The following is a 25,876-nucleotide window of genomic DNA, read 5'->3' on the forward strand; positions in this document are numbered from 1 at the left end:
AAAAGGGGATTGGTATAAATAGGACAAAGAAGAAAATTTTATAAGATTGTTTACTTATATACATGGTCCTTGATCAGTTTACTTTTTTTTTTTTTTTATCAAGTGATAGATTTAGGAATGCAGTCACCATGGGTATTAGGAGGGCACGTGTTGTGATGAGCACTGGGTGTTATATGCAACTAATGAATCATTGAACACTTTATCAAAAACTAATGATGTACTATACAGTGGCTAACTGAACATAAAAAAAAAAAAAGGAAGGCAGTCACCTAAGTTTTAGGCAGAAGAAGTTTGTAAGCTGTTGTGTAGGAAGCAGAGGACATGTTTTATTAATTTCACCCAATGCCTCTCAGCCAGGGGTGCTTTTGTCCCCTAGGGGCCTCCCAGTAGTACGGGAAGGCATTTTTGGTTGTCACAGCTGGGGTGGGCTGCTCGGGGACCTAATGAGGGAGAGGCCAGCGATGCTGCAGGACAGCCCCCACGGCATGCAATTACTCGCCCTCTAATGTCGAACGTGCCACGGTTGAGAACCCCTACAACCCGCGCGTGTCCGTTTTATCATTGGCAGGAGACTTTCTCTATTTCCAGAGGAGCGCAGCGATGGGAACGCCTGTGTCTCAGGAAACCAGCTCTGTACACACCCAACCAGCCAAATGTTTTAATTAGGCGCTATTTGCAGCGTGGGCTGCCGGTTTCCTCCTCCTGCCCCTGCACCGAAAGGTCCTCCTCGGTTTACCGATTGGAAAGAGAATTGTAAACTAGCTGTGTCTCAACCCCACAGTTGCGAATCGGAGGCGCGTGCTCTCAGCCCCCGTGACATGGGCTCAGGAGGGGCAGACAGACCCACAGTACTTTTCCTTAACGGGGTGCTATCAAAGCAGTCGTGCCTGGGCTGTGAAATTCCATCGGCGCGCGGACACTGCTCCCTTCGTGCCACTAGGGGGAACTTGAGATCGAAAGACGTTTATGTTTCCTGTTTTCAACGACCAGGAAGGTCCGCGAGCCCAGCTGCTCTGTTCAAGACGCTGCTTTCATAGCTCAGAACTGATTTCATGGCCAACGGCTTCGTTAAAAACAGACATTTCTTTTTATGTTGTTGACCAGACGATTTTGCTGGACTTCGCTTAAAAAAAACACACGCACAAAAAAACTAGGGTTGGGGGGGGTGGTGTGGGAGATGAATATTTATTTGATCTTGGATATTTGTATTCTCGAATATTTGGCAACTGGGAGGCCTTGCCCTACTCCTTATTCAGGCTAATAAGGTTTTGAGACGAAATGTTCCAACACCCCAAGTACTTTAACTGTTTTTGTTATGAAACTTTTCAGGGTGACATGAAGCCCTGCGGTATTTGTGAGGAGATCTATAAATGATGGATTTGCTCACCTCAAAATAGAACTGTAGTCGCTCCAAACTTTCCAGAAGTCGAGCACAGTAACAGAATTCATTCAGGACTTGCTAATTTCCTACTTGAAATGGGTTACATAACAAGAGCAGTCCCGCCTTCGTTTCTCTCAAAATTACCCATGTAGTGATGGTGAAATGTATCATTAAAAGCTAGAAATAGCTTTGCTAAACTCTGGGAAAAAGAGAAGGTTTTTTTTTTTTTTTCCCTGATAGCTCCCCCTTTCCTTCACCCAAACATTGCATAATGTTAAAAAAGTCAACTCTTTCCGTGGGATTTAATTTCATTCTCCATGTGGCTGTGGTTGGAGGGGTAACTTCAGCACTCTGGGGGCTGGCAGATTTTTGGCGGATCATGCATCCCCGGATCAGTTTCCATCCAAAGCCTTAGCAGACAAACACGCCCGATCCTGGGGTTTCTCCCTTTCCCTCCTGCTCCCGCTTTGGTGCATGAGTTATCTATAACGTAGCGTCTTTTCAGAGCGCCTGCCTTCTCGTAGGAATGTCAAAGCCAAGCCACCCCTCAGCCTTCCATGTTGACGTTTGGACTTTGAAGTGCGTTCCCGCTAAGATTCGGGGTAATTGAATCATATTGTGAGGTCACCAGCTCCGCAACCTGTGTCTGATGACCAGGCGGGCCCCATTTCTTAGAACTCAGCTGCAGGTTCTATTTGCTCACCCTAAGAACTTGGTGTTTCAGGCCTCTGCGGTCCATTTTCAAGAGATTTAAGAGCAAAGCATTTTCTTTCTTTCTTTTTTTTTTTTTTTTTAACCGGGTCCAGATAAGCCCAGGAATATTTCAAAATTTTCTTCAAGAACGATTGTAGAATCCTAAAAGAAAAGGGACAGGGGTGATAGGGAATATACTTTTTCGTTCATTCACTCATCAAATATTTACTGAGCACCTACTATGTGTTGAGTACTGTTCTTTGGGCTGGAGAACAGTGGAGAACAAGATGGGCAGTCCCTGCCTTCACGGTGATTACGTCCTTGTATGTGTGAGGGAGACAGAAGACATACAGATTTTAGTGTCCTAAGACAAAACAGGGTGAGGGGTGGGCAGAGGGTATTGATCAGGTAGGAGTAAGACCAGAGAAAATGATGGGGGTCAGAGAAGCACCCTTTAGGGATGGGCCCCTTATAGCAGAAGCCTGAAGGATAAAGAGGAGGGAGTTGTGGCAAAGTCTAGGGGAAGCAGGATTCATGCAGTGGGCTGTGCAAAGGCCCTGGGGTTGGAGAGGCTAGGTATGTTGGGGGAGCAGAAAGAGGGGCACACGCTGGCGTGCTAAGACCAAGGGGGAGCATGGAGTAGATGAGAGCAGGGACATAGGTCAAGGCCTGCAGACCATGGCATTCAGACTAAGCAGCCCTGTCTGAGAACTGAGCAGGCATTATTCGAGTTTGCCTGCTGCACTTGAACTGTGTCTGAGAGGCCCTGTTTCAGTGCCGTCTACTGTGCCTCCCTGACCCATCCGTGCCTGCTCTCATTTTCACCTCCGTGGTCCAAGAGGGTTGCGGGGAGACCTACCCCTCCCACTGGAATCAACCCACTCTCATCCCTGGTATTTCTTGTGATTTTATCGGCATAAATGACGCTATGAAAGGGAAGAGGAAGCTAGTCCTTGGATGAAGTTCTTGCTTTTCCAGCACATACTACCAAGGCCTTCTGTCCCGCTTGGGGTACTGTTGGTGGCTGTTTGCTCGAGAGTCCTGGAGAGCAGGCCAGCTCAGAATTGGGAGGTGAGTCCGGGGGAGAACAGGTAGAGAGAAATGAACTGGGTCACGTTCTTCGAAGCTGCCCCATTTCCAGAATATGCCCACTTGGGTCTGATGAAGAGGAAGCCTGCGTGCGGGAGCCCAGGCTGTGTTCAAATTCCTCCCGAAGAAAGAAGGAATAACGAGAACAGGCTGTTGAAAAGAATGTAGTTAGTGTCTTAAAGATGGGCAAATATTCATTCTCATTTGTCCTTTTATGTGAAACAGATTTTTTTAAAAGGCAATTGGAGTAGCTAATGACATCCAGAGCCCTGTGGATTGAGGGGGGTGGGGGGTGGGGGCTTCCATTGGCCCCAACGACTAATCAGACCCAAAGAAAGAGGTGAGTTGCCCGGGAATTCTTCAGAGACAGGGCCAGTAATTAGAGTGTAAGATGCTACTCTCTATGCACATAACTTAGCATAATTTTCTCAGCAGCTCATCACCACCAGAATTAGAGAAAATCAGCCCAGGAAGAATCCACTCGCCGGGCTGACTTGTGCAGACGTGGAGACTTTTGCTCCAAAATGGCTTCAGGCTTGAGGAAGACAGCAAGAGAAAACATTGCCTTTCTTCTGAGCCCTAATGGGAGGGAGAAGAGAAATGAGCGCAATGCTGTTTCAGGGGAGGTGCTGGAATTGGGGGGTGGGCAGCCTAGGGACATGTGCCATGGACCGAGCTGGAACAGAGAGAGCTTGGAATACTGAGTCCCATACTTACTGAGGGATGGGGGGCTGATTCTTACAGTTCTCTGAGCTGGGGCTCCTTGCCCGCGATAGGGGCTCAGTGGGGCTGGCGTGGGCCTCCCTAGGGATGCTCACACCCCTTTGGGGCTGGGGGTAGATGTAACTAAGGGAGAAAGGGGACTTCCCGAAGACTCTACAGACTCGGTGATCTGGGAGGCCGAATGAGAGCAAGTCACCGGATGGCCAATCATTTAACAGTTTTTATTTTTTTATTTTTTTTTACACGAAAGTGAATTCATTAATGTAGTAGAGGAGAAGGCAAATTTTGCTTGAGTTGTAAAAAAGAAACCACAAGGCCTGGGTGATGTGTTGGGGGGAAGGGTGGCTGGTGCCTGGTCAGGCAGTGCCTCTTTACTGGCTCTGCTCTTTACGGATCTAAGGGACAGCTCGTTTTATCCTTAGCCAGCCCAGGGCCAGGTCCATTTTTGGGGCTCAGGAAACACTGAGGTTCTGTTTTTTTTAATTTTTATTGTGGTAAAATACACACAACATAAAATTAACCATTTTAACCATTTTGGACTGTCTTTTTCAGTGACATCGAGTCATTGAGTTCTAAGAGAAGGTTCTGGAAGATTCAGGAACCTGCCTGAAAAAAGTGGGCCTTGCCTCATCATGGTATTTTAGAGTTGCACAGTGCTTCCCCTACCTACCCCTCATGATCCTGGGAGGCAGGCGTCACCTCCCTGGGATGTGAAAAAAGCGTCCCAGGGAGGCTGAGGTTGGATCAGGCCCACACAGCAGCATGCATGCTCTCAGTAGCGCTATTCACAACGGCAAAAAAGTGGAAATGTCCAGCACTCGCTGAATACATAAACAAGATATGGCATAACCGTACCAGGGAATACAGTTCCACCATAAAAAGGAGTGGAGTATACTACGTGTCGCAGGGTGGCTGGACCTTGATAACATGATGGTCAGTGCGAGAAGTCAGACACGGTAGGCCACATACCGAATGGGTCCGCTTCTATGAGATGTCCGGAAGAGGGAAATCTATAGAGACAGGAGGCAGAGTCATGGTTTCCTGGGGCTGGGGAAGCTAGGGGGGAATGCGTGGTGACCGCCGATGGGTTTCTTCTTTGGCTGATGAACACGCTCTGAAATGAGACACACGCTTGCACGATGGAAAATACGCTAAAACCCATTGAACAGTATGCTTTATTTTTTTTAAAGATTTTATTTGTCAGAGACTGAGTGCACAAGCAGGGGGAATGGCAGGCAGAGGGAGGGGAAGAAGCAGGCTTCCCACTGAACAGGGAGCCCAATGTGGGGCTCAATTCCAGGACCCTGGGATCATGACCTGGGCCGAAGGCAGACGCTTCACTAGCTCAGCCACCCAGGCACCCCAAATAGTACACTTTAAGTGGGTGAATTGTATAGTATGTAACTTGTATCTCAACAACTCTGTTTTAAAAAACACCGGCCAATATTTTGTACCAGCCTGTCCACATCTTCGTCAGCACTTCGTGTTGTCCATGGCTTTGCTTTAGTCCTTCTAGCAGATGCTCGTCTTCAGGGTTTTCATTGTATGTTCCTAGCGGCTGATGACCTTGAACGTCTTTGCGTGTGCTTGGGTGCCACCCACATACGTTCTTTGGGGAGGTGTCCATGTCTTTTGCCCACTTTTTAAAATTACATTGTTTTCATATTGTTGACTTCTGAGAGTTCTTTATATGTTCTGGATACAAAGATATTGTTGAATATGTGATTTGAAACTCCCCCCCCACCTGTAGCTCGGCATTTCATTCTCTTCATTGCCACTATTTCTAATTCTAGGCCCTCTGCTGCGTGCGTGGTGACTATCTCATTGTGGTTCGAAGTTGCACCCCATCACTTCGCAGTTTGGCTCGCGGAGTCTCGGGTCGACAGCATCTCTGGCTACATGCGTAGTGCTTTATGTTCAGAATCTTTCTGAAGAGGGGGAGACTTGTTACCTTTCATACAAGCCAGGTTTTAAGAGATTCAGTAACTGGCTCAAGGTCACCCAGCTCCTAGGTGACGGCTGGGGCCAGGATAGGAGCCCAGCGTTGTTGTCCTAGAAGCAGCTGCCTCTTTTCAGCGGGAATCCACTTCAACGCTCCGCTTCCAGGGTCGAAGCGGTAAAAGCAACCTCTTCACATCTCCCCAGCAAGCTGCATTCCTTCATGGCATGTCACAAGAGGTTGAGAAATGCCCACGAAGATGACGAACGAAAGCTCCATTGGTTTGAGTCTCATCATCCCAAGGACCCTCCTTCCCTCCATCCTTCACATGGCAGTTCCCAGGGATTTGCCACATTCTCTAGCTGCTGTCATTGTGGCTGTTCCCACCTTCTAATTATGAGCAGAGTCAGCCCCGGGAGGGGGCCGAGGCCTTGAGCTGTGAGTCATTGCGGGGATGTCGTCACCCGGAGGGAGAGAACCCCTGAACTGTCTGGCGGCACCATTCGATAGCCACGGCTTGCATATTTATCAAGTGTCTCCTGGGTGCCAAGCCGCTTCTAGGCACTGCGGATGTGACGTTCATGCCCCCTGCTCAGATGTCCCTTCTCAGAGAGCCCTTCGCTGATCACCCCGTCTGATGTTACAGCCCTGTCACTCCCTGGCCTCTCACCAGCTGTCTTTGTCCTCAGCCCCCTAGCCCTGTTAGAGCATTGTTTCCAGTCCTGCCCACGGAAATGTATGCTCTGTGAGGACAGGGCTCAGATTTATTTGCTGCTCTGAAAACCTTGAAACAGGTGACATGTAGTGGGTGTTCAGTAAATGTGGGATGAACAAAGGAATTAAATGAATGAGGTAATACAGTGATACCACAGTGATAAAGACCATAATGAGTTTAAATCAGGGTGCCATGAGGGGGACTGACCAGTGTGAGGTGTGTGTGGCTATTTTAGACCCCGTGGTCAGGCCGGGTGTCCTTGAAAAGGTGGATTGGATTTTTTTAAAAAGATTTATTTATTTATTTATTTATTTATTTATTTATTTATTTATTTATTTGAGACACAGAGAGAGAAAGAGCACGCAGAGGCAGAGGGAGAAGCAGACTCCCTGCTGAACAGGGCTCGATCCCAGGACCCTGGGATTATGACCTGAGCTGAAGGCAGACACTTAACCGACTGAGCCACCCAGGCACCTGAATAGGTGGATTTTGAGCTTGAATCTGAAAGACACAGGGAGCCAACGTGTCTCCAACGAGGAGAGAGCCTTCAGGGCAGAGGAAATAGCATGTGCAAATGCCCTGTGGCAGAAAGGGTTCAGTGTATTGAGGAACAGAAAGAAGAGCAGTGGCAGCTGGTGCTCATAAGTGGCGGGAAGTGAGTACTGTCTGCAGGAAGGCATCTGTTTACCACCCCCCCCCCCCGCCCCCTGCTTGTCTCCATCATACCAGAGCTCACTGTCATCTGACCTTTCCAGGTCAGTTTCGAGAGTGGACCCACTGTGTGTCATGTTGAGAGTCCAGATCCCAGGCTCACAGATTCCCATTGCCAGAGAGGTCAGGGAAGTGGCTCATGCCCCAGACCACACTGCCCCAAGTATGACTGATTTCTTTCTCCCAGTCCAGGGCTGTGGCTTTTGGTAGCTGGATCAATTCATGAGAAAGCTCTCCTAATTCTAGAGAGAACCCCCCAGGGCTCAGGAAATACCTCTCAAAAAAGAGACTCCAGAGAGCCATGTGGCTTCCAAATGGGGGTGTGTATGCCATGTCATAGTCACTTCCACTTAGTTATCTCCTTGATTCCTCATTGTAGCTATGCGGGTGAAATGAAATGAAACCCCTCTAACAGATAGGGACAGCAAGAAACAACTTCAATACCAGATTTGGCAACTCGTTAACCACAGAGAGCCAGGCAGATGTTGCACTCTGAGCCCGAGAGTTTACATCTGTGAAATGGGCATGGGTCTGTGTGTGTGAATGCCCCGTCTCTAACTGATAATACTTGTTGGAAGAAATAAACGTGGTGACGAGTGGGAGGTGCCTGGAACGGGGCATGGACATACAAAGCCATCCTGTATCAGTGACAGCTCTGTGCTGGCACACAGCTGAAGTCAGCACTGGCAAAGTGAAGCAGGAAAGGGGGGGGGGGGATTTATGGCCAGGATGAGAAGTGGCTTGCTGACTGGAACTTAAGCAGCTTGGAACCGACAAGAACCAGGACACGCTGGGGATGCGGTCGCAGGAGCTAATGCACCTCCAGACGGGTCACCACAGCGTGTTCCGTTACCTCCAGCTGTACTGTCGCCCCTCTGGCCGCCCATCTTGCCTCCTTCAAAAGTCAAAGTCCTGGTGGGAGCATCTCATGAGCTCAGCTTGGGTCACACGGCAGAAAATACACGGTATTTTGGCCAACAGTTTCTCCAGACCGCCTGCCGTGGGGAAGAGGTGATTCTCCAAAGGGATTGTTGCTGAGTTCCCGAGAAGCAAGGGCGAATGCATGCTTGGTGGTCAGAGAGGCACTCGCATCCCCATGGTAGTCGTGTTGGCTTTGCTGCTGAACTCCCTGCTCAAGCCCTCACCTCTCCAAGCTTCTTTGCCTCTTCTGCCAAATGAAGGCACTGGGTTCCACGCCAGCGCGCCTCTCAGAATCTCTGGTGGGGTTTTGGAAAAATGAGGACATCTCTTTGGGGCCATCTCTTTTGATCAGCTCGAAGAACTTTCCCTGGCGTTCCCTCTGACATGTCATTGGCCAGGACTGGGATACACGCTCACTCCTAAGCCAATCACTAGCAAGAGGCGGGGTGGATAAGGACCAATCAGATTTGACCCCTGTTCTTCCGGAAGCCCGCGGTCCCAGAGTGGTCTTCCAGGCTTTCCCTCTCTAGGGTCGTGGGTTCTGTCCCACAGACAGAATTCTCCGAGACGCTAAAGCTTGGAAACAGGGTCGGGTGTCCTTTTTTGGCCCAGAAGGTGTCCATGAAGGCTGGTTGTGTCGCCATTGCGCGGTGGAGCACGTCCGAGGGAGGCCGTCTGTCACCCGCCGGGTAGCTCAGCGGCCACGGGCATCGAACGTACCTACAACGTGCCGAAGCCAGCGGCCAACGCGGAGAGGAAAGAAAGGAACACCAGGTGGGAGTACCCAATAAATAAGAATTGTGGCTGAACTGGGAAAAAAAAAATCATCTTGCCAGGCAGCAGTGTTGACTTAAGGCAGGTTTAATTATAGGGCCAGGTATACTCTGCTCTGCCTTTTGGGGGCTGTCCCCAGCTCGGCTGTCAACTCCGCTTACCTTCCAGAGAGCTGACAATTACATGGTGGCACTTTTTCACTCACGTGTGACCTAACACAGCCACTCGTCTCAAAAGTTGGTAACTAAATTGGAGGTGCTGAAAGAAATATTGCAATTGAAATAATGCTTTAGGGGACGTTTATATGCCTTGGAGTGAATTAGTGTCTTAAAAGAAAAAAGCCCCTTCTCTGTGCACAAATAGATACTTTTCACATTCCTTTTGAGGCACCAACGATTTTAACAGCAGTGTAAATCAGATTTTACAGGCCACATATTTCAAGTACGGAGTTCATTAAATGTGTGAAATTTGACATTTGCTTCAGGGCGTGGCTAGGGTCCCTGGTAATGAATCACAAATTGTGTTGGGCTCTCTGATCAAGTTCAATATGCTAACTACCCCTGTGGACTTGCACAAAGAGGCAGTTTCTCTCTGAGCCTCCCCAAACCCGGTTCTCCTAGGAACCCTTCTTCAAGGAACAAGGGACTAATAGGAGATGTGGTCCCACCATCTTTATTCAAGTTGAGAAGCATGTGGGACGTGTTCTTTTCATTGATTCCTGAGTGGTGTCAGTGCATTCGTTGAGGGCCGATTTACTAACCCCCCCCCCCGGGTGCCAGGCTCCGTGCTGGCTCTAAGGACATAGTGGCAGGTGAGACAGTGCCTGACCTGGTGGAGTTTGAAACTTTGGGGGGAGGGAGAGAAAGTCATAGATAATTACTCCTGCCAAAAATTAGGCAGTGGCCTGAGAAGTGCTGGGTGAGAAATGCATTGAGGCCCCAAGGAGACTTAATTATTTTCTGGGAGTATTAACAGCAAGGTCTTTCTGGGAGTCATAGTTAAGCAGAGACTTGGAAGATGGGTGGATGGTGGACCTTAGCTAGATGAAGAGTTGGGAATGTGGCAGGGAGGGAGAGGGGCTCGTGACAGGGTAGAGAGACTGCCCTGCACTCAGTTCATCAATGACCAAGTATTCATGGACTTCTTGTGCTCTGGGTTAGGCCTAAGGATGGAGAGAAAACTGGGCCATTGTATCAGCTAAGATTCACAGTTGCAAGGGACAGAAGCCCAGTTACTTGGGAATTTGTTGGCTCATGTACCTAGAAAGCCAGGGCTGGCTTCAGGCATGGCTGGATCTAGGATGAACATGGTATTAGGCATCCACCTCTATCTCCTGACGTTCTTTTGCCTTATGTTTTGCTTCTTTCTAAGGCAGAACCTCTCTCCCTGATGGCCCCAGCAGCCTGGGATCATATTCCACTAGTTTCTAATTCTGGTTAACAGAGCATCTCCTTCTTATGAGCTCCAGCAAAAGTTCTAGGTCTGACTCTCATTGGTGGTCACACATTGAACCCTGGAACAATCTCTCTGGCTGGGAGCTTGGGAATGCCCCTGAGGGCTGGCTCTGGGTCACATGCTGTTATTGAAGCCAGAGAGGTGGGGTGAGCTTTGCATAGGCCACAAGAATGAGAATAGAGGTGAAATGGCTCCCCAAAGGAAGACTGGTATGAAAAGATGGGATAATGGAAGCCTGGCAGGCGGAGTGTCTGTCAGAAGATCAGGGCTTCAGTGAGTGACTCTTGGGATGCTCTGCCAGGTGGCCCGAGTGTGAGAGGCCTCCCTGAGCTCCTGTTCTGTGTCAGTCATTGTGCTCAGAAAGAGCTGAACAAGGCTGAGTCCTTGTCTTCTAAGTCCTTGTCTCTGAGAGGGGATAGGAGGTATGCAAGTGGCCAGGAGTGCAGGGTGGGTGGTACATTCTTTGAGAGCCCAGAAAGGTTCTTTCAGAGGGATGGAAAGCCAGGGAGTGACAGTTGTGTGATTCTCAAGGAAGAGACCCCTCCGCCCCACGTGAGAGATGCCTGAAGACGAATCCACATCTCGGTAGACGGTGGAATGGCAAGGGCGTTTCAGGTCGAGGAGACCACAGGACCAGGGACACGGGCTGGGGCATGGGATACGTTCCAATTGCTCAAGAGGTGCTTTCCTCAGAAGCATAGAGCCGTGCAGGAAAATAGTGATACAGCAAAGGAAGTTGGAACCACACTGTTGAGTTGCCCACGACAGAAACTTATGTCAAGCTAGTTCAAATCTAAAAAAAGACAGATATACTGAGTAGCTATCCTGGCTTCAGGCACAGCTGTGTCCAGGGACATAAAGATATTTTAAAGATCACTTCTTTCTTGGTCTCACAGGTCTGTCCTCCCCTTGTTATGGCAAGATGGCCCTTAGCAGCGCCTGGCCTGCGTTGTCGTCGTCTTCTTTTTTTTAAAGATTTTGTTTATTTATTTATTTATTTGAGAGAGAGAGAGAGAGAGAGAGAGAGAGAGAGAGCGCTCGAGCAGGGAGAGAGGCAGAGGGAGAGAAAGTATCTCAAGCAGACTCCACATGAGCGCAGAGCCTGATGCGGGCCTTGATCTCATGACCCCCAAAATCATGACCTGAGCTGAAACCAAGAGTCAGACGCTTAACTGACTGAGCCACCCAGGTGCCCCAACCTGCGTCTTCTAAGGCTGGCCACACTGAGAGAGACAGAGAGAGACAGACAGAGAGATAGAAAGAGACCTCAGTAGTTCCAGCCAGGGCCCTGGGGTGGGCGTGGCTGGCCTGTCCTGGGCCACGTGGCCAGTCCTGAACCAACGCCTATGTTCAGGGGAATGAAGTACACTCATCGGCCCAACTGGGCCTCACAGTGCCCTGCTGGACCTGGGATTGAAGGCAGTCCCAAACCACATGAGGCAAAGGGGGAGATTGTGACGTCTCCCCTGTCCCACAAGAAAACAGAGAGCAGAGTTCCCAAAAGAAGAGAAAGAAACTGGAAAGCAAAGCAACATAGGTATCGTGGGAAGGTTTAACACCTCAGGGAGGAAGCTGGTACTTATTTCAGGAGGCCGTGGGAGCCAGAGAAGGTCGTGGAGCAGGGGAGTGATATCACCATCCAAGCGCTTGTTCTGTGGGAAGAGCGCTTTGGCAGTGGTGGTGAGAGAGGGGTCAACGGGAGTGGAAGGAGAGGTGAGGTGACGTGGAAGAGGCTTCTGGGTAGCCAGGAGGCATGAGACCTGTCTGAGGCGAGGCAGTGACTGCAGAGTGGGAAAGAGAGAGCCGAGTGGGAGGGACTTGCTGGGGTGGGGTGTGCCGGGCTTGGGGCAAATGAGGCCCACCAGCCTGTTAAGCACTTGATCAGGGCTGGGGGTTGGGAGCCGCCCTCTGGAGGTGGTGGTGATTCTGGAAGGACGTGACCCCAGGCGAAGACAGAGCTTTGGTAGGAGAACAGAGGGGCCTGTGTCTCTCCTCCGAGAGCATTTGGGGGCCAGTTGTGAATCCCATGGGCATTTGCGCTCTGACTCTGGGGAGGGTGGGTCCTCCAAGATGCCATTTTCCACAAAGCTTTCCAGATGTTTGCTTTGTTGGTTTGCTTTCTTTTTTCTTTTTTCTTTTTTTTTTTTAAGTGGTAACAACAGAGAGACAGAAAGAAAAAAAAAAAAAGCAAAACCAAAGTTGAATGTGAGGAGCCTTCTAGGAGAAGGGCCAGAAGGGCTTGGGCAGAACATGCTGGAAGTTGGGGGTGTGGTTCTTGTCCCCTGTGGCCCACTGCGTCCTGCGAGCCCCTGCCCATGTGAGGACGGTTTATTAGGTGTCCTTCCCCTTTGTGCCCAGGCCCTTGAAATCCCGCAGGAAAGGAGCCTTCTAGGTTTTCTGCTGATCCCAGCCCCAGTGCCTCAGACCTCCCCAGGCCTCCTGCTTCCATCCAGAGGGTGGCCATGGGCTTCCTCTGAAGGGTCTTTGGGGAGCAAATTTCCCCGGTCCCTCCTGCTTAGAGGTATAGTTCCTGGAACCCAGGCTGGGTATGAAACATGGCTGTACCACGTATCAGCTGTGTGACTCTGTGAGAGTCACCAAAACTCCGAGCCTCGGTTTACTCATTTATAAAATGAGGACTGTCATTTGCCTGCCTCGTAGAATCGTGCTGGAAGGAGGAAGCAAGAGGAAGTGGGGACAGCATTCAGTAAATAGTAGGCATTTCCAAATGCGAGGAGGGCGACAGGGCTTCCCTTCACAGGCCATGTCCCCGCTCACAGGGGAAATCACAGTCTGTAGGAGTGCAGTGCAGGGGCTGTGTGCATTCTTGCCGTTGGGCCCTGGGCCTGACCTGTGGGGGGAGGCAGGGCCAGAGGGTATCTCAGAGGTCTTATTGAAGGTTGGGCCTCTGTGAAAGCCCAGCTTACCTCTTGGGTTCAACTAACCTGGTCCAAACTGGGAGGGTTGCCAGAAAAAACATGGGACGCTCAATTAAATGCAAATTTCAAAGAAACAGTGAATAATTTTTTAGCATAAGTATGTCCCCAGTATTGCATAGGATATACTTATGCTTAAAAAATGATTGTTTACCTGAAATTCAAAGTTCACCTGTGCCCCTGAGCAACCTTACAAACCAGTCTAAGTAAAAAGAGGGAGTTTATTATTGAAAAGTCCGGGGCAGACTTCAGACCTAGTGGGATGAAGGCATTCAAACAATGGGACTAGGATTTGGTTTCTCCCTCAGTGTCTTGGCTCCGCGCTCGTGGCGCTGACTGTACCCCAGCTTCCCCCTCCTGTTGCCATAGTGGCCACATCCTTCCACCTTCCTTTCCAGCAGGAAAGAGTGAGTCTGTCCAGAGCCCAGCTGAAGGCTTCTGGTGAAACCCTGGCCTGGCCTGCCTCACGTGCTCGTCCTTGAACCAATCCCAGTGGTCAGGGGAATTCTGGGTGCTGACTGACTTGGGCCTCGGTCCCCTAGCACCTCTCTCCTCTCCACCCCCCTTTTGTTTATGAGAGGATGTTTTTGTTTTTTGTTTAAGATCTTATGTATTGATTTATGAGAGAGAGAGCGAGCACGCAAGTGGGGGAGGGAGAGGGACAAGCAGATTCAGTGCTTGGGACAAAGCCCAACACAGGACTCGATCCCACGACCCTGAGATCATGACCTGAGCTGAAATCAAGCGTTGGATGCTTAACCGACTGAGCCATCCAGGCGCCCTGGAAGGATGTTTTATTATTTCACTAGAGAACCTATTAGAGCCGACACCCGTTGCATTTTTTGTCCCCCAAATGACACATGAATCACGAGATCACATTTCTCTGATTCCTGAGAACCTTAATGTCCTTTTGGAGAATCTCGTTTCCGACAATGTCGGTGATCCTGTCCCCAGGGACGCCCCGGCGCGTAGTAGTAAAGCGCGTGTTGCTGACCGGGTCTGCGGTGGGTTCCCGCCCCCCGTGTTCCCGTCTCGCTCCGGTTCCAGCATGGGGTCGCGGGTGTCGGCGCGTCACACACAGGATCTGGCGGAGGGCAGTCTTGCTGTGGGCGCAGTGTCCATGGGAAGCTGCGTACGCCCTCCCCCTCGCCGGTGTCCAAGCAAGCTCTGCTTCGCAGGGGCAGGGACCTGGAGGAGAAGAGTCTGTAGATTTATGACAAACACAGGAGGAAGCTCCATTATGGGATTGGAAATAAATGTTTCAAGATCGTTCTCTTTGATATCGCCCTTTTACTGCTGCTCCCGCCGGGGGGAATCGAGATGCTTATCGGGTGGTACGAAAACAAGGTTTCGAAGAGAAGCTGCTTTTCCAGTCTGCTTCTAGGCACATCGGGTCTCACCCCTTGACAGCAGCTCCCTGGGAGCCCGCCGTCTTGTCTGCACATGACCCAACTTTAAATTGGGGATGCGGTCCCTCCAAGTGTGTAGATGAGGGAGGGGGAGGGAAGGACTGCCAGAGAGAGATTTGCGGCGCTGTTTCATCAGAAGGAGGGTGAACGACACATACTCCCTGGGGTCTGGCTGAGGCTTCCAGCTCTGGTTGTCTCCTGGCCCACCCCAGCAGTGTCGCCCTTGGCTCCGTCTGGGGAACCACTGACCACTGCACATGGAGGGTCCCCTCCTCCCCGCCAGAGTCAGTAATGACATGACCACCAGCCTGCCCTGCGTGGGGCCAGCTGTGAGGGATGGGAAGGAGATAAGTCAGAGAATGGAAGGGAGCCACCTGCAGAGCCTCTGCTTTGTTGGCTCTGGGCTGGAGCCCTCACGCTAGACTGTATTGCTCACAGCTGCTATTTGAGATAAGTGCATCTCTGTGTTACATGTAAGAAAACGGGCTGTGCCACTTGGGACACTTTTGGCCACAAGAAGTGCAAAACCTGACTCAAACTGGCTGACACTGACTTCCTTCAGAGGAAGTGTATGAGCTCATCATCAGGAGCATCAGCAGTAAGGTGGGTTTCAGGAATGGCACGATCAAGGCACGGGCTCCATGTCTCTGCACTTCCCTTGGTTTGCCCTTGTCTTTCTTGGTAGCGAGCAACTGGGGCCCCATTTCCAGATTTCAAACTCCCATGGGTGAAAGAGGAGATGTTGGATGTGACAAAAAACCTAATTTGAAGTGGCTTAAGCGAAAAAGAAATGTTTTCATATAAGTGAGAGGCTAATGAAGCTTCTGGCTGCAGGTACGGCTGGATTAAGGGGCTCAGGTGTTGTCAGCAGCACTTAATCTCTTTCAGTCTCTTGGCCTTTCTCTGTGTTGCTTACCGCCTCTGACATCTTGCTATTTAGAGCACAAGGCATCAAGAGGCCGATAACAATTCCAGGCAAATATCCTTCCATCTCAGGAGGAAAGAGAGAATGTATGTGTGAGTGGGATTCTCTTTTCTAACAGTTCAAACTAAAGTCCCGGGACTGATTCTGACTGGCCTGAACCAATCAGTCTGAATGCTGATGAGCTGGACCTGGGTCCCTTGCTTATCCCCAAAGCTGATAGAGTCAGCCCCTCCTGTGTGAGCAGAGAGTCAGAAAGTTCTGATCCCCAGAATCGGAGTACTTATTCCAGAAGAAGGCAGGCACGTGAGGGGCTAGGGGCAAAGCCGGCGAGTATTTAGAGGGACCTGCCCGCAGAAGGATCCCCCAATAGCCCACAGCATAAGGTCCCTCTGACCTCCAGGCCCCTGCAGTCAGGGCTTCAGGACTGTTCACGGTTGGGACCTTGAGATTGTCTGCCTCCCGCATTCTGTGCTCTGACTTCAGGTTGGAGGAGAGAGGCCCGTGGGAGGCAGGCCCTCCCTGCAGCCTTTTGCTCACAGCTCCCATTTTGTTTTTAATATTACTCTTACCGCTGATGACAATGAAATTTCATACTGCCTCCCGACTCCAGGTGGAGTCAGCGCCGTGAAAAAGAACCACTTAGACTCTGGCCCACGTAACCCATTCGGTTGATGGCAGTGTCTTTGAAGAAGGAAAGAATGAAAGAGAGAAGGAGAGAAGGAGGGAAGCAAGGAAGGACAGAGAGAGACATAATTCATGGAATATAAAGGCTCCCCAGGGAGGGCCACCACACTGCCGTCTCCTGCTGCGTGGGGCCAGGTTCTGTGTAAGGACCGTCTTCTTGCTGCTTGATTCTCCAGCTCAAGCTCCCAGACATTCAGGCCTGGGCTGCAGAAGGCGCTCGCTTCTAAAGACACGTCAAATGGTTCCCAAATGGGGCAAATAGAGAGATACTCCAGAGGACTTGCATCTTCCCACATCTGCCTGCCACTGGGAGAAGTCGCCAGGCACGCACGTGAGCTGGGGACTGGAGCCGTTTTGGGATAAAGAGGTTGGGAGGTGGGGTGCATTCAGTCCTGAAAACGGATGCATCTGAAGGAGTATTTAGCTCCTAGCTTTGCTGGGTTAACACACTTTATGAAGGGCCAGATAGAAGATATTCTCAGCTCTGGAGGCCATATGGTCTCTGGTGCAAGTCAGTCGTACCATTCTGCCATTTTACCGTGAGCACGGCCGCAGACAATCCATAATTTAATGTGCATGTCTGCATGCCAATAAAACTTTATTTATAAAACCAGGCAATGGGCCATCTTTGGTAATAGTTCGTCAACCCCTGACTTAGACCAAAGAAATTGTAGGAAGAATTAGCACCCTGAGTCAGAAAGCTGGCATTTGTTTTTTAAAGTCAGCTTTACAAAATTTTCATTTATGTACGATGAGACGTAGGTTTTAAGTGTGTGGTTCAATCCGTCAATGCAGAACATCTCAGTTGCCTTTCGCCATGGACGGCCCCCTGCCCCCCATCCTCTGCCCAGCCAACTGTTGTTCTGATCGCCATCGTCCAGATTAGTCTGGATAGGGCCAGCATTTCACATCAATAGATGCGGCATGTTTTGCATGAGGGAAGGCCGGGGATCCCGAGCAGCGGTGGCCTTGGGCCTCTGCTCTAGCATGAGGCTCTGTCTTCCCTGCAGAGGCGGGCAGCCCCAGAGCCTGCTCCGCCTGGACCCGATCAGGGCTCAGAAGGCAGAGAGAGAGTCCCAGAGTAGGAATTACGGCTCCTCTGCTCAGTGGCCCAGAGCCACCAACCAGGCCGGGATGAGCTGTGTTTACCTTGGAAGGCCCGACCTCTTTTGTAACACTCACTCATTGTTGCCAGGAGCCCAAAAATACTTTTATTAATGGAAAAACAGGGATGGCTCCACAAAGAAATATTTTGACAAGCCCAGAGGAGCCAGCGGGAAGGTTCAGAGCACATCCTCAGGAAGCTTGGGTTTCTTATCTCCTAGGGAGCCTGCTGGGGGGAGAGTGCGGAGTGCTTCTCCCGGCGGGGTGCCTGCCCCGTTTCCGCACGAGGCTCCCAGGCATGGCTTCCTGGGCTGGATTGTGCTGAGGTGGCTTTCTGCAACATGGTCCAGTCCGCACCCCACTCTAGATACGGCTCCCCACGGCCTAGCGGCTTCGTTCCTGGTGACTGCCCCCACCCAGGTGTTCTCCCTCGCGCCCCATTTCACTTGACTGCAAATGAAGGCTCGGAGCTGGCCCCAGACATCTCTCCGGGCACCCAGGTGCCTACCGGAGCCTGCTGGGTGAGGCAAGTTCCAGCATGCTTTTCTGGTTCTCCTTGAGAGAGCTCTCTTGGACCCTAAGTCTCCCTCATATGTGCCACCTGCTATTTTGTTTTATTTTATTTTCAAATATTGTATTTATTTATTTGAGAGAGAGAGTGAGCAAGAGGGAGAGAGACTCTAAAGCGACTCCATGCTGAGCTCAGAGCCCGACGCGGGACTCGATCCCGTGACCCCAAGATCCTGACCTGAGCTGAAACCAAAGAGTCAGACACTTAAGTGACTGAGCCACCCAGGCGACCCATGCCAGGTGCTATTTTATTTTATTTTATTTTTTTATTATTTTTTAAGATTTTATTTATTTGACAGAGAGAGACAGCCAGCGAGAGAGGGAATACAAGCAGGGAGAGTGGGAGAGGAAGAAGCAGGCTCCCAGCAGAGGAGCCTGATGTGGGGCTCGATCCCAGAACACCGGGATCACGCCCTGAGCCGAAGGCAGACACCCAATGACTGCGGCACCCAGGTGCCCCAACCAGGTGCTATTTTAAATACCCTTGCACATGCTAACTCCCCACAGCAGCTCTCCAGTTGGGTAATACTACCCCCACTGTGTGGATGAGGAAACCGAGGTACAGAGCAGTTAAGTAACTTGCCTAAGATCGTAAAGTTAGGAAGAGGTGGAGCTAGCATTGGTACCTAGGCCAGCTGGCTCTGGAGCCTGACTCTTAACCCCACTTATGGCCATCTTTCTGAAGTACATATGTGATCGCATTACTCAGTGTCTCTGTACTGGAGGTCTTTGTACTCTTAAAATAAAATCCTCGTTGATTAGGACAAGTTTAGTTGTTATACTGAAGATCCCCAAATAACAGTGGCCTAGCCAAGTTAAATATTTATTTTTCTCTTACAAAAGAACCTGGTTAGGAGATTCAGGGTTGATATGGAGGCCCCATGATCCTCAGGGACCTGAGATCCATCTAGCTGGCAGCTTTGTCTTCCTTAACACAGTTTCTACCTCATGGACCCAAAATGGCTGCTTGAGCTCCTACCATCAAGTCCCCATTTTAGCGGGAAGGGAAGAAGGGGAAATGGAGAGTATGTCCTATCCCTTTAAGAGTTTGATTCCAGGCCTTTCCACCATGTGACCTAGGTCATGTCATTTAACCTTGTTCATCAACTTTGAAAAGGGAAAATATTTGAACTTCTTTCAAAGATTATAAGGACTAGATGAGTTAATACAGGTCAAACCCTTGGAATAAGGCAAAGTGTAGAATAAACAATAAATTTTCGCGACTGTTATTGATACCATGTAGATGACATGTTCGTGAAGGTGAACGTGACTGGGTTATATGGCTGTCCCGTGAGTTTTGTGACTCCGCAGGCCTCTCCCATGGCAGGACTAGCAAGCTGCTTTATGTGTGTCGACCTCTCTTGCCCCCACTGGATGGAGAGCTCCCTGAAGACATGTACTGTCTTGCTTTCCCACTGTGTCCCCAGTAGCAAGTTCAGAGTCACATGGCAGGTGCCTAGAAAGCCTGTCAAATGCATGAAGGAATGAATATTTCCATTGACAGCGGGTTCACAGCCATAGAGGATGCTGCCTCAGGGCCTTTGCACACGCTGTTTCCTCTTTTGTCAGTGTGTTTCCCCAGCTATCTGCAGAACCGGTTCTCCTATTTCACTGTGCTCAGTGCCACCCCCTCAGTGAAGCCTTCCCTGACCATCCTGGCTGAAACTGCCCCCTTCCCCCATTCCTTTCTAGCTTTTTGGTTTTTTCTTGGCACCTATCGCCATGCAACAGTGCCATCTGTATTCACGTGTTCACTTTCAATCTCTGCCCATCCCCCAGACTGTGAGCTCAGTAGAAGCAGCATCTGCAAGTCTTTTGCTCACAGGTGCATCCCCAGTGCCCAGAAGATTGCAGGTATGAGACAATGTCTGTTGAATACACAAACAAAGCAACAACATAGCCCATTTGGTTTTTAAAGGAGGAGAAATATTCGAGTTATATGCACCTCAGTCCTTCTTTTAACAAACAGAAGGCCTGACTCTTTCCAGCTTAGCTCTCAGAAAAATGCAAACGAGATAAACCTTTCCTTCTCCCCCTTTCTTTTTCTTCTGCCCGCAGAGGGAGAAAGGCAAGCCCAGCCGATTCCCTCTCACTCCACGTCAGCTCTCCAGCTTCTAGGAAAATCTTCCCCATCCCTGAGGGCCCCCAGGGCATTCCGAGGGCCGCCTTTGGCCTCCTGCCGCATCCCGGCTCAGCGATCTTGGAGCAGCGGAGGGAGCCCCGCAGAGGGGCAGGCTCTCCCTGGAAACTTGCTGTCAGCAGGCCGATGAGCTGGCAGGGAACGTCCGGGGTTCTCTCCAAATGCCTTGGAAACCTCCCTGTTGGGTCACATTCCGGCTTGGGGGACCCTGGGATTACCAGAGCTCTCGGTGGCAGCCAGCGGCCGATGGGGAGGTAGCAGGATTCAGCACTTCTGAGTTGGAAAAAGTGGTGCTGGGTATTATTTTGGGAACAGTCAGTCATGAGAACCTCCAAGAGTGGATTGGAGAGGCTATTAAAAGCAAGACAATGTATTTTGAAGTGAACCAGGCAGGGGAGACACCTTGCTCTTTGCCACGACCACAGAACTGGGAGTTCTTTCCAGATGAGGTGAACCTTTCCATCCCTTGGAAACGGGGAAAGCCTCTCCAGCTGTCCAGGCACCGCCTCGTTCCTTCTCCCCTGGCAACCCCGGCAGAGCATCTCATCCACCTTCTCGGCCGCGTGATGGGGTGAGGGGCCCCCTCAGCCAGCGGAGAAGGTGGCCGGACAGGCCTGCCTCCCTGCCATTCATGGAACAAACACTGAGAGGTTCTAGAGGCGTGACTCCGGACTCGGCTGCTGTGGTCCAAGTTCACACTCTGTCTGCTGCTTATTAGTTGGTGACTTGGAGTCTCTGCCTCAGTTTCCCTACCTGCAAAATGGGGATAGTCGTCTTCATCCCCCAGAGTTGGTGCCAGGACAGTGAGTGAGTGCATGGACTCCACTCAGTAGATAGGAGATAGGACCATTTACTGAGCACCCATCAGTTCCAGACGTCACTCTGAGCCCCACATTAGACGGGCATGCCCCTACCCTTCTCGTCCAGTGCGGGGATGAGTCATAACCAAGTAAACAAGCAGAAGAGACCTTTTGGAGGTCCAGCCATATGCCGGGCATCATTCTAGGTGCCCAGGAGACAGCAGTGGGTAAGACAAAATTCCTGCCCTCGTAGAATTGCCATTTTAGGTGGGAGGCAGGGGAGACATACACCACATGGACGAATATACAATTTATTTGTGGCAAGTGGTAAATACTATAGAGAAATTCAACAGGGTGTTGAGGTGGCGATTTGTGGGGTGGGATTGAGCTGTAGGGCGGAGGACCCTATTTCCAAGATGAGGGTCATAGAAGAATACATTCAGAGGATGACATAAGAACGGGGACCAAGAAGATGCCAGAAGTCGGCCACGAGGGATCGGGGGACAGAGGGTTCCGGGCAGAGGGGTAAGTCAGCACAAGGGCCACGTGGTGGGGCCAGGCCCGCGAAGGACAGGGAGGCTGGAACGGTGCAGTGAGGGAGATGGCGTCGGACAGGTGGGTGGGACCGGGTCTTGGAGGCCATTGTGTTAGCTGTCAGTTGTTCCCTCCAAAATGCGTGGCTTTAAAAAACAAGAGTGAATGATCTCCGTGTCTGTGGGGCAGGAGCAGGGTAGGCGGATGAGGAGGCCGCATTATCTGAAGATGTGGCCATTGGCAGGAGGCTCTCCAGGGGGGCTGCCGGAGTGTCCTGACAACGCGGACAGCAGGGCAGAAACCGCACATCTCTGTGACCCGGCCGCAGAAGCCACGTGGCACTGTTTGGGCGAGATCCCAGGGCGGGCGGGGCTGCACCAGAGCGGGAACCCCCCAGGGCAGGCACCCCGGGACCTGCAGGGAGGCTGGCCGGGGCCTTGGCGGCGGGGGCTGGGGAGCCTCTGAAATGGCATTTTTGGTGGATCTGGGAGCTCGTGTGCTGCCGTCTGTAGTGGCAAGATGGTGGTTTTCGCACAGCGGCCAAGTGCTTGTGTTGCCAGGCACCCCACTTTGAGCTTCAGAAAGTGCGGTGAAGGTGCGGTGTCCTCAGCCCCTCGGGGCGCCTGGGGAAGTCGGTGCAGCTCCAGGGAGCCCAGAAAGAGCCGTGCGGTGGAAGGCCGGGCAGCGGAACAGGACGCAGAGGATGTGGGGCTCTGAGGATTTCCCGAGGGCACGAGCACGGGGCTCAAGGGGGTGAGAGGTGAGCGCTGTGGCCAGAAGGGGTGGAGTAGACTTTATAGGTCTTTAAGCCACACATGGGATTCTGGACTTGATTCGGAAGGGAATTATATCCCCATGGAAGGTTTTAAGCAGGGGAGAATGACAGGATGGGGTGCCCCCTTTCGATCCTGAAGTTTAGGAAAGATAACGCAGGACAGCGTGTGGACTTACGTAGGGGGCAGGCAGAGGAGAGAAGCAGGACAGCAGCGAGGAGGGAGATATGGGGGTGCCCCGGCAGGGCTGGTCGTGTGGGGACAAAGCGAGGTGGACAGATTCAAGAGCTTTGTAAGGGGGAAGCGTGGCAGCGGAGGGAAGACAGAGTCAAGGAGGGCAACCCCCAGGTTCCTGGCTGAGGGAGCTGGGAGGTAGAGACACATGGGGAAAGCTCACCAGCCTCCCGAACACCGTCCGTGAGGCCCCCAGCATTTATGGTCTCTCCAGAAAGTCCCTCCACTGCTACAGTTCACCAGTGTTCCCTCGGGGTGGCAGGGGCCTTCTCAGCCAAGTCCAAGACAAGGCCCACAACCTGGAATTGTGTCCCCACCCTGTGCCCACCACTCACCGGTGCCAGGGGCATGGCGTTGGCTGGTAGGTGACTAGGTATTTGGTGGGGGAGTTTCTGAGAGCAACTGAGAAGCAGTGTGGCCTGAGACCATGGGCTCTCGAGCCACGGGGTTTGGGGTTCCCATCTCCCTCTGCCACTTACTGGCCGTGCAGCCCGGAGCAAGCTGCATAACCTGTCTGTGCTGCAGCGTCCTGCTTTGCAAAACGATAATCCCAGGGGTGTGGTGACGATTGGGTGAGTTCATTCCTGCCACACAGTAAGGGCTCAGTAAATGTCCACAGCCGTGGAGAGATCCACAAACGTCACAGTTCTGCCTTGCACACACCTGTATCTGCCCCATTCTCTGGGTTTGGGCCGTGTGGCCGTCCAGCCCAGTTCTCCCCTGCTGTCTACCTTTCAGCCAGGAAGGGGCTGCGGGTCAAGGTGACCAGCAGACAGAGGTGACCCTTGAGCTATAATTGCAGCCAGAGGTCCGGTGAGGTGCCCTCAGGGAAAATGCCCAGATGCTTCTAAATATTCCTGGGGTTGAATGAGTTGTGGGGGCAGCCCCAGCAAGTGGCGTCTCAGCAGAAATACCTTCGTTTCTTGTTTATGGGGCTGTTGGGGGGAAGAGAGTCTAATAAAAGGCTTCCCCGGTGATTCAAGGTCTCCTGCAGCCCAGATGTCTTGCGGTCTCCCCAGGCCTTTCTCCCCACGGCCACCTGGACACCTTCGATTTGCTTTGATTCAGCGTATTTTTCGCTTTTTCCTCATATGCTGGCCCGTTCCCACCCCAGCTGAGAGCTTCTATTTTGGGAGTTTTCGTGGATAATTTAGTGGGCGGAAGTTCTCCACCCACCCCCCTCGGAGCATCCCTTAAAAAAAGGGAGAGTGCTCGAGAGAAGTGAAAAACAGTGGGTGGTTCAGTTCAAAAGGACAAAATATTTCTTGCCCTGGCACAGGGAGAGGAAAGAAATTGTCTGAGGAACTGAACAGCTAAACTAAGAAGTCGAAAGCTGCAGCCCATAAGGGCAAATTAGGTGACTCAGCCTCGGCTCCCCCGGCTCCAATCCTTGCAGTTTGAAAGTGCTTTAAAAGGGAAAAATGCTTAACTGTGACAGAGAGTGGGCTCCATAAAAATGTGGCTAATGCTGTTTCTACCGAGTTCCAGAAGGCGGCCCCCTCTCGGCAGTGCTGGGCACCTGTGGAGATGGGGACTCGCCTCCGAGGCCTGAGCCTGGGTGGGACTGAGTCTAAAATTATCCCCGATAATGAGTCTGGCAGAAGAGGGCCCAGCATGCTAGTTTCCTGCCTTGCTTCTGGCCTCTGAGACCTCAGCTCCCAGGGAGGCCTCTGGGAGCAGGGGCCGTGGTGCCAAGAACATGAGCTTTGCGGCCAAACAGAGTTGGGTTCCAGTCTAGGCTGGTCCTGTGAACATAAACTCACAGAGCCTCAGTTTGCTCATCTGTGAATAGGGCTTACAGCATCAAGCCAAAAGTGGGAAGGCGAGACGAACGAGATCCTGCAAAGAATCTCTTGCATGACCTGCACAGCATAGTTGTTTAATAAAGGGAGGCTCTTGGAGGTCAAGGGCATGGACTACAGGGTCAGACAGTCTCAGTCCTGGCTTAAGCGCTATTCACAACTTGACCATGGGAACGTTGTTTTGCTTTGTTTTTGTTTTTCGGGTTTTGTTTTATTAAAGATTTTAAAAAATTTATTTATTTGAGAGAGAGAGCGAGAAAGAGAGAGCGCATGCGGGAGAGGGAGAGAGAGAGGGAGACTCCCCGCTGAGCAGAGAGCCCAACCCGGGACTCGATCCCAGGACCCTGAGAGCATGACCTGAGTCGAAGGCAGAGGCTTCACGGACTGAGCCATGCAGGTGCCCCTAGTTTTGTTTTCGTACCTATTTCAAGCACTTATTATATGGCTTACTGTTCTTAGCATCACATTCTTACGTCAGCTCCAAGTAAGGCATTAATGGTGTCCCCATTTTATAGTGGGTAAGTGACTGTGGCAGAGCCAAGAGTCTGATTCTAGAGCCTGTCCCTTATCCTGTCTCTCAAGTCATCTGACCCAGTGCTGCCCAATAGAACTTTCTACAGTGGGGGAAACCTTCTATTCTGCCGCACGGTACAACTCAGTAGCAAATAGCTGTGGTGGCTTTTGAGCACATGAAATGTGGTGGATGCACCAAAGAACTGATGTGTCTGTTTTATTTGTTAATTATTTTCTATTTCAGTAGCTGCACGTGGCTCGTGGCGACCATCTCAGGCAACGCAGGGCCAGCCCCTCCCAGGGTCAGGGTATTATTTTGCAGAGGGTCCAGAGCAGGAATCTATAGATGACTTTAGCTTAGGGCCGGGCACACAGTAGGTGCCAAATTAGGGCTTGCTCTTCGTAGTATTTCTAAGCAGAGTGATCGTCCTGAGAAGACAGTGGCTCACAGTCTGCCTGTGTCTGGACAGCAGCAAAAGGAAGTCGAGTGATGAGTTTCATTCATGCCTGGGATGACCAACTTGTGTCAGCTTGCCCAAGACTCTCCCGGTTTTGAAACTGAAAGTCCTGCGTCCCGGGAACCTCCTCCATCCCAGCAAACCAGGACGGTTGGTCACCCAGTTCTTGCCTCCGACCAGGGGGTGCAGAGACCTCAGGAAATGGAGCTTCCTCAGTAGGCTCACTGAAAAGAATCTCCTCTCTGGCCTTACAGGCTGCACCCCAGTATTTGCCAAGTAAAGCAACAGGTAAGTTCGTCTGCCCTCGGTGTGCCTCGGTTTCCCTTTTGGAAAGTGGGGGACATGGACCCCCTGCTTGCCAGGCAGCTGCAAGGAATCAAGGTAAGGGAGTACAAGGCCCAGACGCAGGAGGTGGGCAGCTATGGCTGCTCCTGGGGAGACACAGCGGCCTGGACGTCCGACTGCTGGAGACCACTCGGGTTGATGCCGGCTTCCAGGTGAGGTGGGGGGGGGGGGATGAGGCTGGGGGTGGGGCTTTCCCCAGCGGCTCTTCGAGGCACAGCATGTGCAGCAGAAGTGGTTATGTCTGAGAG

Source organism: Ursus americanus, chromosome 22 (assembly GCF_024610735.1).
Source record: "Ursus americanus isolate L20-20 chromosome 22, mUrsAme1.1.p, whole genome shotgun sequence".
NCBI lineage: Eukaryota > Metazoa > Chordata > Mammalia > Carnivora > Ursidae > Ursus > Ursus americanus.